General features: G+C 26.8%; 1 non-coding gene across 1 annotated transcript; it reads right to left on the bottom strand.

Annotated features, from left to right (window-relative positions):
- Window positions 1-15,161: 15,161 nt before the first annotated feature.
- Window positions 15,162-15,319, bottom strand: LOC113787403 (small nucleolar RNA snoR143). The gene has a single exon (XR_003473908.1). It is a non-coding gene; the product is annotated as a small nucleolar RNA snoR143 (small nucleolar RNA).
- Window positions 15,320-15,530: the final 211 nt, after the last annotated feature.

Raw genomic sequence — 15,530 nt, 5'->3', positions numbered from 1 at the left:
AAGTTTCTTATTCTCATTTTTACTTCATTTAATAAAATATCAGAATCAAAATTAAATATTTTTCTTTTACGATTTCTGAAAGCATGTTTAACATTTTTCAGAAATTTTAGAAACAACAAAACAATGTTTTCATTGTTTTTCAAATACATTCTTTCTAACTTATCATTTATTTATTAAAACTACTTATAAGAGTCTTTCATTTTTATGTAGTTAAATATAAATACAAAGTTTATAAAATAAAAACTGAGAAATCTTCAAAAAAGTAAACTACCTAATTTTTTTTAAGAAGCTGGATTTCATTGCAAGGGGGTTGAAGCCAAATGGGAAAAGCTTCATCACTTGAATTATAGGATTAATCGGCTAGACATGGTTAACCATGATGAATGGGAGTCTCTCCTTCATGAACCATTGAATATATCTCTTAATTATAAGTAGGCCAACGCAGCTTTAAGGCCTCGTGAAAAAAGTTGGTATGCATGCGCGCACATAGCTAAAATCAATATAAAAATTTAAAATTATTTAAAAAATAATTAATTAAATATAAGGAAATGTTTTATGTAGCTTTAAATGATTGGTTAATATCTAACAATAATTTAGAACATTGGAGATGTCACCATATAGTGGGTGTAAATTAGCTACCTACACAATTAAGGTAAGTGTCAAAATTTGATTGATGAGAGCTAAGCGTGATTGGAGGCCTAAACCGTTCCGATTTAACAATTGCTGGATTGAACACCTGAAATTTCTCAAACAAGTTGAAAACTATTGGAATTTCTCTAATCTTAAAGAATGGAAACTTTATGTATTGAAGTAGAAGTTCAAAATACTTAAAACAATATGAGGCAATGGAATAGAGAAGTATTTGGCATTGTGGACTTCAAAATTGATAAGTCAGTGGAAAAATTGATAATGATACGTTGTGTGCTAAATTCACTATGGAAGATGTCAAAGAAGTAGTTTGCAGCTATGACGCAAATAAAAGCCTGGTTTCAGATGGATTCAACTTGAAACTCTTCAAGTGCTACTGGGATGCAGGAAAAAAAATGATGTATTGAATTTCCTTTGTGAATTACAATCACAATCGCAATTTTCTAAGTCAATTTCTGCAACTTTCATTGACTTGATTCCTAAACTTGGCAGCTCACATAAACTTAACGAATACCAACCCATTACTCTTATATATAAAATCATTTCCACACTTTTAGCTAATTCAGTGAAGAAGTTTGTCGATGTTCATTCCACGGTGTTAACTCCTTGATGGAGTTATTATAGTAAATGAAATTATTGATTGGGTCAAGAGAATTGGATTACTTATTTTACGCTAGACGCATGCGTTTTGGCAATAGGAGGAATAATTGGGTGAAAACTTGCATTAGTTCTGCTACGCCTTCAATGCTTATAAATGGGAGCCCATAAGAGGAATTTAGCATTGAGAGAGGCTTGCGTCAAGGAGACCCGTTAGCCCCATTAATTTCTTTTTGTTATTGATGCAGAACGACTTACATGGTTAGTTCGATGTGTAGAAGAAGTGAACCTTTTTAGAGGATTGACTTTTAGGAAGAGAAGTTGTCCATTTCCTCTTCCAATTTGTAGAAGAAGTGAACCTTTTTGTTATTCCATGAAAAATAGATTATATGTTTTGAATGGTAAACATTTATTAATAGGTGGCATGATCGTTTTCATTAACTCGGTACTTTAACTAGTTTTCTTCTATTTTATTTCTCTTTTTACATGACACTAAGGAATTTGCAGAAGACGCTTATGGCGATCTAGATGAGTTTTTATGGGGTGGCGGTTTAAAGACAAATAAAGTGTCTTGAGTAAGTTGGAATCAAATTTGTGCACCAAAGGAGTTAGGAGGACTAGGTATAAAAAAAATCTAACTATTTAATATGTCCCAACTTCATAAATGGAAGTGGAGATTTCTTGTAGAAAATGAGGCTATTTGGTATCATCTTTTGGAGCTCAAATATTGCTCATTGGTGGATTGAGTAACTAGACAAGATGATTGTGAGGTGTCAAATACCACTTCTATTTGATGGTAGGATCTATTCAAATTTGAAAATTTGACATGGTTCCAAAATGAATTATCTATGAAAATAGGAAATGGTGTCGTATTCACACTTTGACATGATTTTAGCGTAGGATATATCTCTTTATCAAAGGTTCTCCGGGTTATACAACATCTTAGTAAACCAACATGGAAGCATTGCAAGCTTGGGATATAGGACTAATAACATGTGGAATGGGTGAATACAATGGCATAGAAGATTATTCGTCTAGGAGGAAGAACTGGGAGCCGAATTCATTAGTTTTCTATAGCAGTACAAACTAAAAAATAAAGAGGTGAATATGTGGGAATGTAAAGAAGATCCTGTTGGAGAGTACGCTGTAAATAGTAGATATATGTTGTTGTTACATGAAAGTCTGGAAGTTTAGTTAATTGCAGGTTGTTCACACTTTGTGGAACTGCTCAACTCCGTCGAAAGTTTTGGCATTTGTTTGAAAGTTGTTGCGGGACAAATTACTAGCGAGGAAGACTCTGAAATGCAGATGTCTAATACAAAATTTAAGTGAACGTGATTTTGTACTATGTCAATTAAATGTTGAGAGCACCAACCATATTTTCTTTCAATGTCCATTCTCATACCTAGTATGGTCTCTAACTATTAAATGGTTAGGTTTTGAAGGGACACGTGATAAATTTGGTGTGCATCTCTTTGTTCAATTTGGCTCTCTATCTATTGGAAAGAAAAATAGGAGGATATGCCACTTGATTTGGTTTTTGCGGGACAAATTACTAGTGAGGAAGACTCTGAATTACAAAGGTATAATACAAAATATGAGTCTTTTATTAGTGCATTAAAATTAAACTCATATAATTAAGTGTAAACCACCATGCTACTCCTTGAACGTTATAGTGTTGTCTCTTTTATCTATAACTCAGCTAAAATTAGATACAATTTACTATCATAAAAGTTCTTAAAATATACAATTTTATGTCAAAATAGTTCACGATCCTTATAACGTCAGCGACTAAACACGCTAATATTTTGATAATTCGAAGACTAATTTGAAATTTTTTTTTTTTATTAAGTCAAAGATCAAAATGATAACATTTTATACTTTTAAAAACTAAAATAGTAGTTTACCCTGTAATTAATAATATAAAATCTACTCAAGTTTTTATAACTGAACTATTTTTTATTTTATTTTTCGTATTTAATGACATGTTTCTAATATTAAAATTAAGTTACTTAATTAATATCCCAATTAATGTAGTCATACATTTTTATTTGATTTCGATTTCATGGCCATAAAATATATAAGTTAATAAAAGTGTTGTTTTTTTATTTAAAAAATATATATTTTATATAGGTAAATATTTGTGTATTAGTAGTTAAATCTCAAGACTTCCTTTTTATAATTTTGTCGATGTTTTCACCTACCAAACTAATTATACGAGACTCAATAAGGAACATGTTAGAGTTTGGAATTTGATTAAAAAAAAAAAATGAGAACAAGACTCAAATGTAGCCCCCTAACTAGAATATCAACAACTCTATTTTGACTTCTCTTTTTACGAACACAACATTAGTAGATTGAATAAGAGAATATGAAAGATATTTACAATAACCAAATTAATTGCTCCAAAAGCATCACTTAATGCACTTCAAAAGCACCGGATCACATGCTAATTGCATTGTAAACTTGTTAATTAGAGGCACTAAGTGAAATTAGCTTATACTTTATAAGGGGTTATTGATAGGTTAATTGAAATATTTGATAAAATTAATAATTTAAATAATTTAAAATGTAAAATGATATTCTTAATTAAAAATAAATTTGATCAATTAATACTTAAAATATTTTAAAAATAGTAATTTAAATTTTTTATAATTAATTTATACTTTTTCAATATGATATATTTTTTTTATCTATTTCATTTACTTTTAATTAAAATAAGTAAATTTCCTTCTTTAAAATATTAATTATTTTGAAATTTAACTTATTTATAAATACATTAAAATTATGATAAATTATTATTTATTAAATTTTTTAAAATTAATAATTATTTATTTTAATTTTTTTAATTATAATAAATAAATTATAAAGGGTAAAAAAATTTAATTACAACAATAAAGATAAAATTAAAAACAAAATAATAATCTATAAATTTATAAACTACTTAAATTAATTTATAAAAAATATTATAAATTCGAAAATGAATATTATCAAATAAACCTTACAATTTCCTAACTTTAGCAAGTAGTATTTCCTAACTTTGGGTCTTATTTCAAGTTTGAGAAACGTACAAGTAACAAACTTCAAATAGAGGTTTTTTTCAAAAATTAGAAAAATTGTTCACTTATTACGTATAGTATTCTTAATTTTATTTTTCCAATATTTTCAATAGTTGTACCACTTTCTACAACTCTTCTGTTTTGCCATTGACTCGTTTTTCTCCTTTAGGAATCATTAATGTCAAATTTCGTTTCTTTCATAATTTAGGAAAGATGAGAAAATCTACATAACCCAACAATTAATGGATATCTAAATATGATCAACGAATAAGTAATAATTAAGAAAGGAGATGCAGCCAATTTTGATCTGTCACAAGATTTATGTATCGTCTGTTTTTTTCTTTTGTTACGAAATTTATGTATCATCCTAACAGTTAAAATAAAAATACTATTATATTATAGTGATTATATAGAATAGTTTTTTAAGGATAAGCTTGTTATATAGTTTTGACCAAAATAATCAAAATATATTATTATCACAATTTTACATATATAAATCATTCAGTTATCACTTAATGAATTAAACGCATTTTATTTAAAATAAAATATAAATAAAAATAAAATTTAATAATTTGATGTTGTTTTAAATTTTAGATCAATATATCAATTTTTTTAAATATAATCTTTAATTATATTTCATTCCAAAAACAACTCATATTTCTAATTGGTTAAACGAAAAAGCAACAATGACATCTCCAAATCCGTAACATGATTTACAATTTTGCATTAAGTTTATTATTTATTGATTTGACTTAATTTATTAAGGAACAAGTCACCGTAAGGATCAAACAACCAAAATAGTATATTTGTCACGTGCAACCCTTAACATAATATGAGCGTTAGTTTTCAAAGTTTTTGTATTGACTAGCAAAGGAAGACTTGGGAATTTCAAACATTTTCCATAGTTAATAAGAAAGCCCCACTATATTAACCTTACCTTGTCTTCCTTGATAGCATACAATTTGTTTTTTTACAAAAATAAACGTATTCATTTATTTAAAAAGCTTATTTTATAAGTACGGTTAGTGAAAATTAATTTTATACTGTTATTTAATGAGAATAACCGATTTTGATACATTATTTTAGAGTTTGTTTGTTATAACTTATTTATAACAAAAATTTAAAAAATAATTACTTTTAGAAATTTCTATCTATTTTTGTAACAAATATTTTTTTAAATGATAATATAAAAAAAAAGTTATTTCAAAGGAGAAGTTTTGAATAATTCCTCATGAAAAATATTTTTCATAACTAATTTTTCAAAAAAGGTTAGTTACCTATTTATGGTTATTTTTAACATTTTTAATTTTATTCTAATATCATATTTCATTTTTCTTAAGAAAATTTATGTCATATTCTAATATCATATTTCATTTTCTATTATATAAAACTACTAAATAAGCAAATTATTTTTAATTCATATTTTTTTTTACTTTTTTTTCCCTCCATTATTCTTTCATCAATAAAAAAACTATAAAGAAGATAGAGACTAATTAGTTGTCTTCGTTTAATTTTTTTAGAGAGTGAAAGTTACTTTTAGTTTGATTAAAAACTAAAATTGATTTTAAGATTCTTCACAAAGACTTAATTGGAACTTCACTCTTTCTTTTGTATTAAACTAATAAATATCAACTTGTTTTCTATTCCTTTTTCTTCTCCATCTTTCATTCATCAATCAAATAAGTTGTTAAAAAGTAGAGTTTAAATTGTTCGAGTTTAATTTTACCGAAAAAAAGTTAGTTTAATTTTTCTCGAGGATTAAATTGAGTTGTGTGGTTTGTTTTAGGAACTAAAATCGATATTCACTCTTATAAAAAAAATTATGACTTTTATGTATTTATTGTTTAAATGATTTTTTGTAACCTTCATTTAAGATGTTTCTTTTATATTAATTAGTACATTTAATCTCACTTATTTTATAATTAGAATTAGAGAGAGTATTAATGATTTTTATATAGACAAATGTTAGTTAAATTAGTAATTAATAATTTTTTTCTTTTGTCAGAGTTTGAACGCTGATCTTTTTACACCTTCGTCCCTTAATTCAAACTGGTCGGTGGTCTTCTAAAAAAATGAAGTTTAAATGCATTTTTCATTCTTCTGTTTTGTCCAAAATGATATTTTAATTACTCATTTATTCAACCGTTTTACGGTCCCCCAATAACTAATTCTTGATTTTTTATTTATTATTTTTTATAACGTGACACTCTAATTAATAATCCAACATTTAGATGACATCTGTGAGTTTAATAAAATATTTTCTATGTTATTATTATTGTAATTAATTTTATTTATATATTAAAATATTAAAAATTTATTAATATATATATATAAATATAAAAATATAAATTTTTAAATTTTTATTATTTTAATATATAAATAATATTAATAGAACAATAATGATTTGAAAATTATTTTATTCAAATTACAAATGTCACATAATAAAAAATAGTAGAAGATAAAAGATTATTTCAAGAAGTAGTTAATAGAGGACTTAAAAAACGGATTTTAAAAATAGAAAAATAAAAATTTATTTTTGATAAAATAGAGAATAAAAAATATATTTAAGCCAAAAAAATTATATAAGCTTCACTAATATGTTGGGTTATATCTTTTTTTTTTTTTTTTTCTGAATAGGAAAGTAAATTATTAATTTCAAACAAAGGAAATTAGCACCTTCAATATCCTTAATATTATTTAAAAGAGGAAAGAATGAATTTTAAATTAATGATATCAAAATATGCATAATAAACTTTATATGCAAAGAGATATACACATTTTTAATCTCACGATCAAATAATACTATTTCAACTTGTCAATAATAAGAGTAAATAAGAGCAGTAATTTTTGTAAGAACTGATTAAAGATACTAAATAAAAATATAGCTATGTTGGATTATGTCAACAATTACTCTTATGTCAGATTTGATAATAATCTGTTGGGATACATAAAAAGTCATATTTGATATGTTAGGGATATATTTACTAACAACTAATCAATCAAGCCCAATAAATTTTAATTGTAAAACCTAAGCAAGCTTAAAAAGTTGTGACATTTTTTGTTTATATATGTGGCTTATTTTGTTTATAAAAATAATTATGGTAATGATTTTTTTACCCTAGAGTGAGGGGCTTGAGTAGTCTTACATTTGGCCACACTGTGTGGAGTACATTGAATTTCAGTAATATGTAGTCTATATAGAGGGATGGTGGCTAATTTTGATTGTTTGGTAGAGAAGATAAAACACATTGCTTGACATTGGTTTATAGGAAAAAGGGGTTGAAACTTAGCTTATTTGTAATTTTTTATTGGTGGATAAATCCGTTAACATGTTTACAATGCACTTAAGAAGTACTTTGTGGAGGTTGAAATATATATCCCTTATATTTCAATTAATTCATTTGTTTATTTAAAGAAAAACTTGGACTAACTCTTTAATAATTTTATTTATTTATTAAAAAAGAATTATATTAATTAAAATGAAAGTTGAAAATGATAATTTTCAGCTTATACATCAAAAATGAATCTAACGAAAAAAAGATAGGTACACAATTTAAGTAAAAAATGTGCATTGTGATCAAACTGAGCTAAATGAGCATTTCTATTTGTTTATCTTGGAGAATAACTAAAGAAGTATATTCAATTCGTCTATGCAATATAGAGACAATTTCTTTGAGGATGATAAGTAAGAGAGTAAACTAAGTATAACTTTTCGTGATCATGGAGAGGAGGGTTATGAAGTCACTTTCAAGAATAATATTATGTATACCTTTATCACGAGTCAATAAATTACACCACTGCGAAAAGCCAATATTTTAGAAAATAATGAACTATTGGATGTCACTTTGCAGTAAAAGTCACATATAAATTCATCATTATGGACGTAAGGATTCCCCCACAAGCTAATGAACCATCCATATGACTGTGAGTATCATCAATATTCATCTTCATAATCTCACACGGGGTTTAATTCATGTTTTTTGATTAAGGTAAATCAAGTTTGGCTTTAGAACATTGTTCTTGATCAAAGAGTTTTGATCTTGACAAAGTTCATTAACTACCACATCAAAGAACTTTTTCATGTTCAAGGAATGTTTTCAATATCGTTATGAGTAAGATTCCATTCAAGTCAAACATAAGTATCAAGGTTAAATAACTCACTCTAAATTTTAGATTTAATAAATTTATTCCAAAGTACTTGAACATCTTCACAATTGTTCACAACGTACATAAATTTATTAGATGCAGAGAGGCAATGCTGACAATAGTCGTTGTAGGCCATATATTTATAATATCTCTCAACATTTGTCGAGAGTTTTCCGTGTGTCAAATTCGAAAGTGTTGTCCTAACTCTGACAGGCCTTTCAATGCCAAACTTCCTAGAGCCCTCAAATAATTTGAAGCTTCATTGTTTTTTTTTTTTTTAATATATTTAATCAATTATTTTTATTTTTTAGCTTTTGGTATGAATCAATTATTTTTTAAGTAATTTAAATATCATATGAGTTACTCATATCCACATTTTTTTATAATTATCAAATCATTCTTCAAAACGATCTATCATATGTGGGTCTTTAATATTTTGAGGAATTAATTAGTCTAGTGACATTCAATAGGCAATGTCGTCAAAACAAAAACCTTCAATAGGTAATGCCTTCGTCACCAAAAAAAATTATATGTCATAATTGTGGGAGATTTGGGCTAATGAAATAAAAATTAACTAGCAAACTGACAAATTAAAATAACCTAACGATTTTAAAATAAAAGACGACACTCTTCAAATGAATATGTCATCCTAAATTGTTTAATAGTAATATATTTTTGTATGGAATAAAATATAAGTTAAGGAAAATAAGATCGTTAGCTCCCAAAAAGAGAAGTTGGTTATGTAACTTTTTTCCTGACGCGGTAGCTGTAAGTTGAAGAAAGGTATCAATCGACAATCGTTAATATATTCAAACTTTTTATGATTTAGTCAATTTGTTAGGCTAGCTGTAATTAAGAGCTGAATGGCGGAAAATAATTATCATACGGTAAATTTATCTGATTAGATACGCTATACGGTCAAGATTCGGATCATATAAAATTAAATTAAAGTTTTTATCTACGAAGCTTTTTATTTTGGGGGCAAAGAAGCAAAGAACAATACCACAAACTACATATTGGTCTCGTCAATTGTGGATTTTGATGCTTGTGTTTATATACTTTTTATAACTTTCTACCCACTAATAATACAAGTAGTTTTTCAATGGGAGTAATGTGCTGAACTTTCTAGTTTGAACTATTAAAAGTGTGCTCTTTAATAAATGTGTAAATGTTATCAATCATATATTGGGTGATTAGAAGGAGAGACAAAAGCAAAGTGTGAAGATAGGAAAATACAGATTAATTAATTAGTTGTAAAGAAAAGTTTGTTTTGTTGTGTGTGAGAGTGAGGAAGCATGTTCCAAAAGGAAAGCTTTCTCGATGATTGCACAATTGGAAGCAATATTTCAACCATGCTATAAGAATCATAGTGCCAACATTTAAATGATATATTTCTAGATCTTCGTTGATATAAAACCCATATAATAAAATACTTTAGTACAGATTGGATTAAACGAATCCAGTGAGCATAGTAGAAAGAGGGTATCTTATAATTTAATTTTTGTAATGGGAGTGATTTTCATCCAACGATTAGCATGTGAATACAGCATGTCTATGTTAGCTGAGCCAGCTATTTGTCCCCTAGATCCAAAGAATGAGAGAGAAATTAAAAGTGTTGCTAACGTGATTCACAAGGTTGGATGGATGAATATATGAGGCGGCAAAAGAGGCTAACATAATTTATATTTTATATTGTGACACATTATAGACAACCATATAAAGTCACTTGTTTAACCAAATAAAAGCAATTTATTTTCTATATTTTCATGATAGATTCTCAAACTATGCACAACTATTGATGAATTTTGTGATTGTCAAATCATTGTAATTAATCAATTTTGATAAACCTTAAAAAAATTGTAATTAATTAATTAATATTTTGTGAATTTTCAACATAATAGCTATAAAAAATATTTATATTAGAGGGGACAAATTCTCCTATATGATAAGAGAAAATTTTCAGTAAAAAAAATTAAATTAGATTTAAGTAAAATTTTGAATCCAAATCACGTGAGAGTATGAGCAAAAGTTTCAATCATCAGTTGGTATGATATCCTATTTTTAAAAGAGAAACTCTATATGTTTATAACATTAAATTATATCTTTTTTAAAAGAGTACTCTTTATATATTTGATTATTGTTCAGCTTTCAAATCAAATGAATATATATGTGTGATATATGTGGATACCTTTTTTATACTAAATATCTTTCATAAAGTGTATATTGCTAAAAAAACTTACATATGCAATTATTTTATTTTAAGAATTTAGTAAATGGTTAATAAGTTTTTGTAACAGAGTAATTTTTTAGAGAATTCAAGTAAAAATACTCATTGAAATAATTTTTAGTTAGATTTTATTTATTTTTCGGTCAAATTCAAAATTATCATAAGATATTTCATGTAAAATTAAAGAATTAAAACAGAAAAATTGAGAATTTAATAGAATGATTTTTTAATTAAATCTTTGCTAAATTTATTATTGAATATTTTATAATACAATTTTTTATGGATTTGAATCTTCTAAGGGTTAATATTGTAATCATTTACTATATATAAAGTGTAATTTTAGCAACCGAACTATTAATATATGTTCATCATATGTAATCATTTACTATATATAAAGTCATGCATGTACATCATAATTTGGTTTTTATATAGTGAGCTAGACTTGCTTATAATTTAATCTTCACACTCTATATATAAAGTGTAATTTTAGCAACTGAACTATTAATATCTGTTCAAGTCTTTACACCAACAATCAGTCCAAAAAAATCTTACACCAACAAGTGACATTTCTAGGTTTTTTTTTTCTTGGAGTAAATAAATATTCCCCTTCTCCCTCACTTTGGGACTTGGGTTTATTAATTTGATTACATATAAGAGATTGAGACTTGAAAAAGTCAAGTTAACATTGGGGATGGTTGAATTTAAAAGAAAAAAACCAAGGTACATTTTTTCTAGGTTTTTTCATATGATTCTTAATATAAAAATATATCTTTTGTTATGTTTTTTTTATATGATTCTTAATATAAAATATCTTTTATTGTAATAATAAATTTTGGAAAAAATGTGAATTTAATGAAATCATAATTGATCTAGTGAAGAATCATACGAAAAGTATATAAGGAAATGCAGTAACTCTTCTCCAATTTAAAAATTGGTTCAAAGAGTCATATAATTTGTATTGTTTTTCAAAATATGTACGCATTATTAATATTAATTAATGAATAATGTTAATAATACACTTTTTAATACACGTTTTCTAATTTTTTGCTATTGATTATAATACACATAATCGTATCAAAATTATATTGAATCCACATATTTCAGTGAGACATATGTAAATTTTAATAAACAAAAAAATAAAATGCATGTTAAAAAGTGTATTGATAACTCTTCTTTTAATTAATTAAACTTCTTTTTTTATACAAAGTAAGGTTCATATTATTTAAACTTTTGCATACATCATTATTCAAAAAAGAAAAGAAAAAAAACTTTGCATACATCATTGCCTTATTTCTAAGATTGCATTTATTTTGTCCATTCCAACCCATACAAATGACGAGGGGCAATAACGGTGCATGACATGTGATCCAAGATTATTGATAATGCTCAGATTGACTCAGCCAAAGGAACCTCTCTCTAATTAATTTAAAAATAAAAGAAAATCTCTCTAAATATAAATTAAATCAAATATAAAAACTTAATATCATATTAAAGGCAGATACCTAATATGGTTTATTAGAACTTTTTATTTTAAATTAAGTTTTATCTCTACGTAAATGGAATTTGGATTTTTTCAAATACTGATTTATGTTTAGTTTCGTTTTGATAATAACATACACTTTATTTGTGATTCAATTGATGTAATATTCTCCGGCGTCACCAAATAAGCAAGGGAGACATTTAAACTAGAAATGATAGAATTCCAATGTACATTTTCACCTCAGGTTTGGGATGCTATAAAATATTGGGTGGGTTGCTCATTTGTACCGTTTAATATGGTGTGCAGCTATTTGGGGTATTTGGTAATTATGTCTATCCTCGTTGTAATTTATTGATTATGTAATAAGTTGGTATACCCCTCGTACTCCAATTAATATTTTTGTATATAAAAAATATATATCATCTAAAAATTAAGAGTAAAGATACATTCTAATAAAAATACTTTAGTCTCTACCTTAATCACTATTCACAAATTTGTCCTTAGGTTGTAATTGAATGTCTTATTCCTTTTCCCTCTAAACCTAATGTCCATTGATTTCCTCAATGTTAATAAGGAAAGGGATCATTGTTACCCTCTCAACAATCAAATTAGTTAGATCAATCAATTTGTTATTTTTATTATCATTTAGTTACTATCAGTTAGGTATGCTAGGAAGTTAGCAGTTTAATTCTCGATATGATTAGATAATCTGAAATTGTATACAAAGAGATATATCTCTCCTTCTTTAATTGTAATCTTTTGATCATTCTATTCAAATAATAGATGTATATTGAGAAAAAATCATGTTATTTCTCTTATAATGTTCTTTTATTCACAATCCATTTCATGTCATATTCTCATTCATACAAAAAAAAACTTGACTCAATTTAGTCCTCTAAAAATAGTTCTTTTTTTAAAAAATAAATTCATATTACACTTAGAATGAGATTCCAAAATAAAGTTGCACTATAATTGTCTCACACATTGCGATTGAAGTGTGATTGATGAATGGTTGAGAAGTTTATGATCTAAAATAATTTTCCATTTCTCATAACATATGAGAAAAATAATCATTGTGTAAGGTCCTAAAATGAAGAAATTTGTGTTGGGGAATAAACACTATCAATCAATTTAAAGATCATATTATCCTTAATTCGATTACATGATACATATTGAATATGATTATACATGCAGCCTAGTGACAAAATAAACTAAAACGTCACATGAATATAAAAGGTGTATATAGTTTTTATATGAAGATAATACCCCTTTAAAAAAATATGGAGGACCCCTTTCCAAAAACTATGAAGAATCATTTGGAGATTAATTTGTCTAAATTTATTTTTTCTCAACAAAAAATTAACCCAAAAATAAGAAGAAAATGAGTATCTGAAGGCCAAGAATGACGGCAAGGTTTAGGTTGGTATATCGGGCATGTGAATCATGTGATGGTTGCCCAAAATGTTATTTTTGTATTTGGTCAAGAAGAATTGTTAAACATTTGAGTCTTTTTTTGGTCAAAACTACATGTTGAGTCATAGTTGAATACGACTCTCTATTGATTTAGATTTGTAATAACTGAACGCGCTTGTGGGCTTTCTTGAGCCCTCTCTGTATATGCATGATTTTTGTCTCAAACCATGGTTAACAATGGTTCTTGATGAATTAAAAAACATAATCACTTCTCAGATTTAATGTCAAAACCGTCTTTTTCTTATTCAAAAAATCAAAGCGTAAACTGTTTTATTGTGTATTCCAAAAGTTCCACATGGGATGGTTTGAAGGTGAACGCATTCTTACATCTTCACAAAATTAATATATCTAATCTATGATTTTCATCGTCATTTTCAAAAGAAAGCAAATTGATTTGGCCAAAATACTTGGCTATAATGCAACTCCTGTAGTTGCTTCACAATCTTGTGGTTCAACAGATTAATTATTTTTTAAGATAATCTTTGGATTTATGAGAACATAGATAAAAATCCTAATTTTAGGCCTCCATTAACCGAGTTTCCTTTGCTTATATTGAAATCCATTAACTAACTTGATATCTAACCTATCTCCATATTACACCCACTAAACGTCCCAATGCACCACTATTAGATTTGATCAAATCCATAAACAATTAGATTAATACCTGGTAGCTAGAGCTCTTAATCGTCCATCAAACCTGATTTCCTTTTAATAAATATAGTTATATTAATACCAGGTAGCTAGAGCTCTTAGTTTGTTATTTTGAGATTTCAATTTTAATGTTCTATTATTTTGTATCTCATTCCTTCAGGTAAAGTTTTTTATGTCTTGCAGTTTCCCACAATTACACAAATAAATCCGTTTTCATACAATTTTACAATCTAGTAATCTATGAACAATTTAATTTGCTTGCCTATGGTGAAAGTTACCCTTTAATAAGCAGACTGAGACAAAAGGTCACTAGGCTTCCAAGCTTGTAATCAGTAAGTAACTTAGAGCAGTGAATGACATTTACAATTATTTTACAATCAAAATTAAATACTAAATATAGCACTAAGATAACACAAAGCACTAATCCAAAGAAAACATGCAGGAGACCAAAATCACCCTTTGGCCACACACCTATTTTACAATCAAACTACTGAGAATGAAATGCTAAGAGCCAATATTGTCCCTCATATGCTCAAAACCAACAGACTGAAAAATGCAGCATCGACGTTTAATTTAAGAAAAAACCTTTTGGAGAAGCAATCCAATTGAAAGATAATGCATACACCAACACCAACACAGCACATATTAAAAGTTAATACATACACAAACCCAACTTCTTTTTTTTTTTTATCAAAAACTGTAGATAAGCAGAAAATTGACTCCACCCACAATCCATATGAATACTTCATAATGTAAATCAAAAGCAATTGCCTTATTATCTTATAAAAACCCAAAAATATCATGTCCAAATAAAAGATAACAACATCAAATGAAAAATAAAAAATGCATAAATAAATAAATTAGAAGTAAAAAGATAAGGAAATGTGTGATGGAATCAGTAGACAAATGGGAGAAGAAAACCCAGCATCTGTGGATACCATCACTACGGTTGTCTGGCCGCTTCCCAATTAAAACACATTCACCATAATTCCGAACAAACATGTTTATCAGAAACAAGAAATGGTTCTAATTAGGCTTTTTCTGTACGCACTGAGACATCAACGAGAAAACAACGAAGGTGTTTCCCCATTCAAAAAAAAAATCAGTGCAAAATAATACACTACAACAATAAAGAGAATGTGAGATTCATGCAGGGCTCATATCAAGTGTAAATTATGAAAGATCTGTCACAGTGAGAAAAGAACCCAATTCGAATAGAAGGGACAGTGAGAAAAAAGAAAGGGAAAGA

The sequence above is a fragment of the Cicer arietinum genome, chromosome 6, assembly GCF_000331145.2.
Source record: "Cicer arietinum cultivar CDC Frontier isolate Library 1 chromosome 6, Cicar.CDCFrontier_v2.0, whole genome shotgun sequence".
NCBI lineage: Eukaryota > Viridiplantae > Streptophyta > Magnoliopsida > Fabales > Fabaceae > Cicer > Cicer arietinum.
Note: the sequence above shows the minus strand (reverse complement) of the source record. Positions and strands in the feature narration are given on the sequence as shown.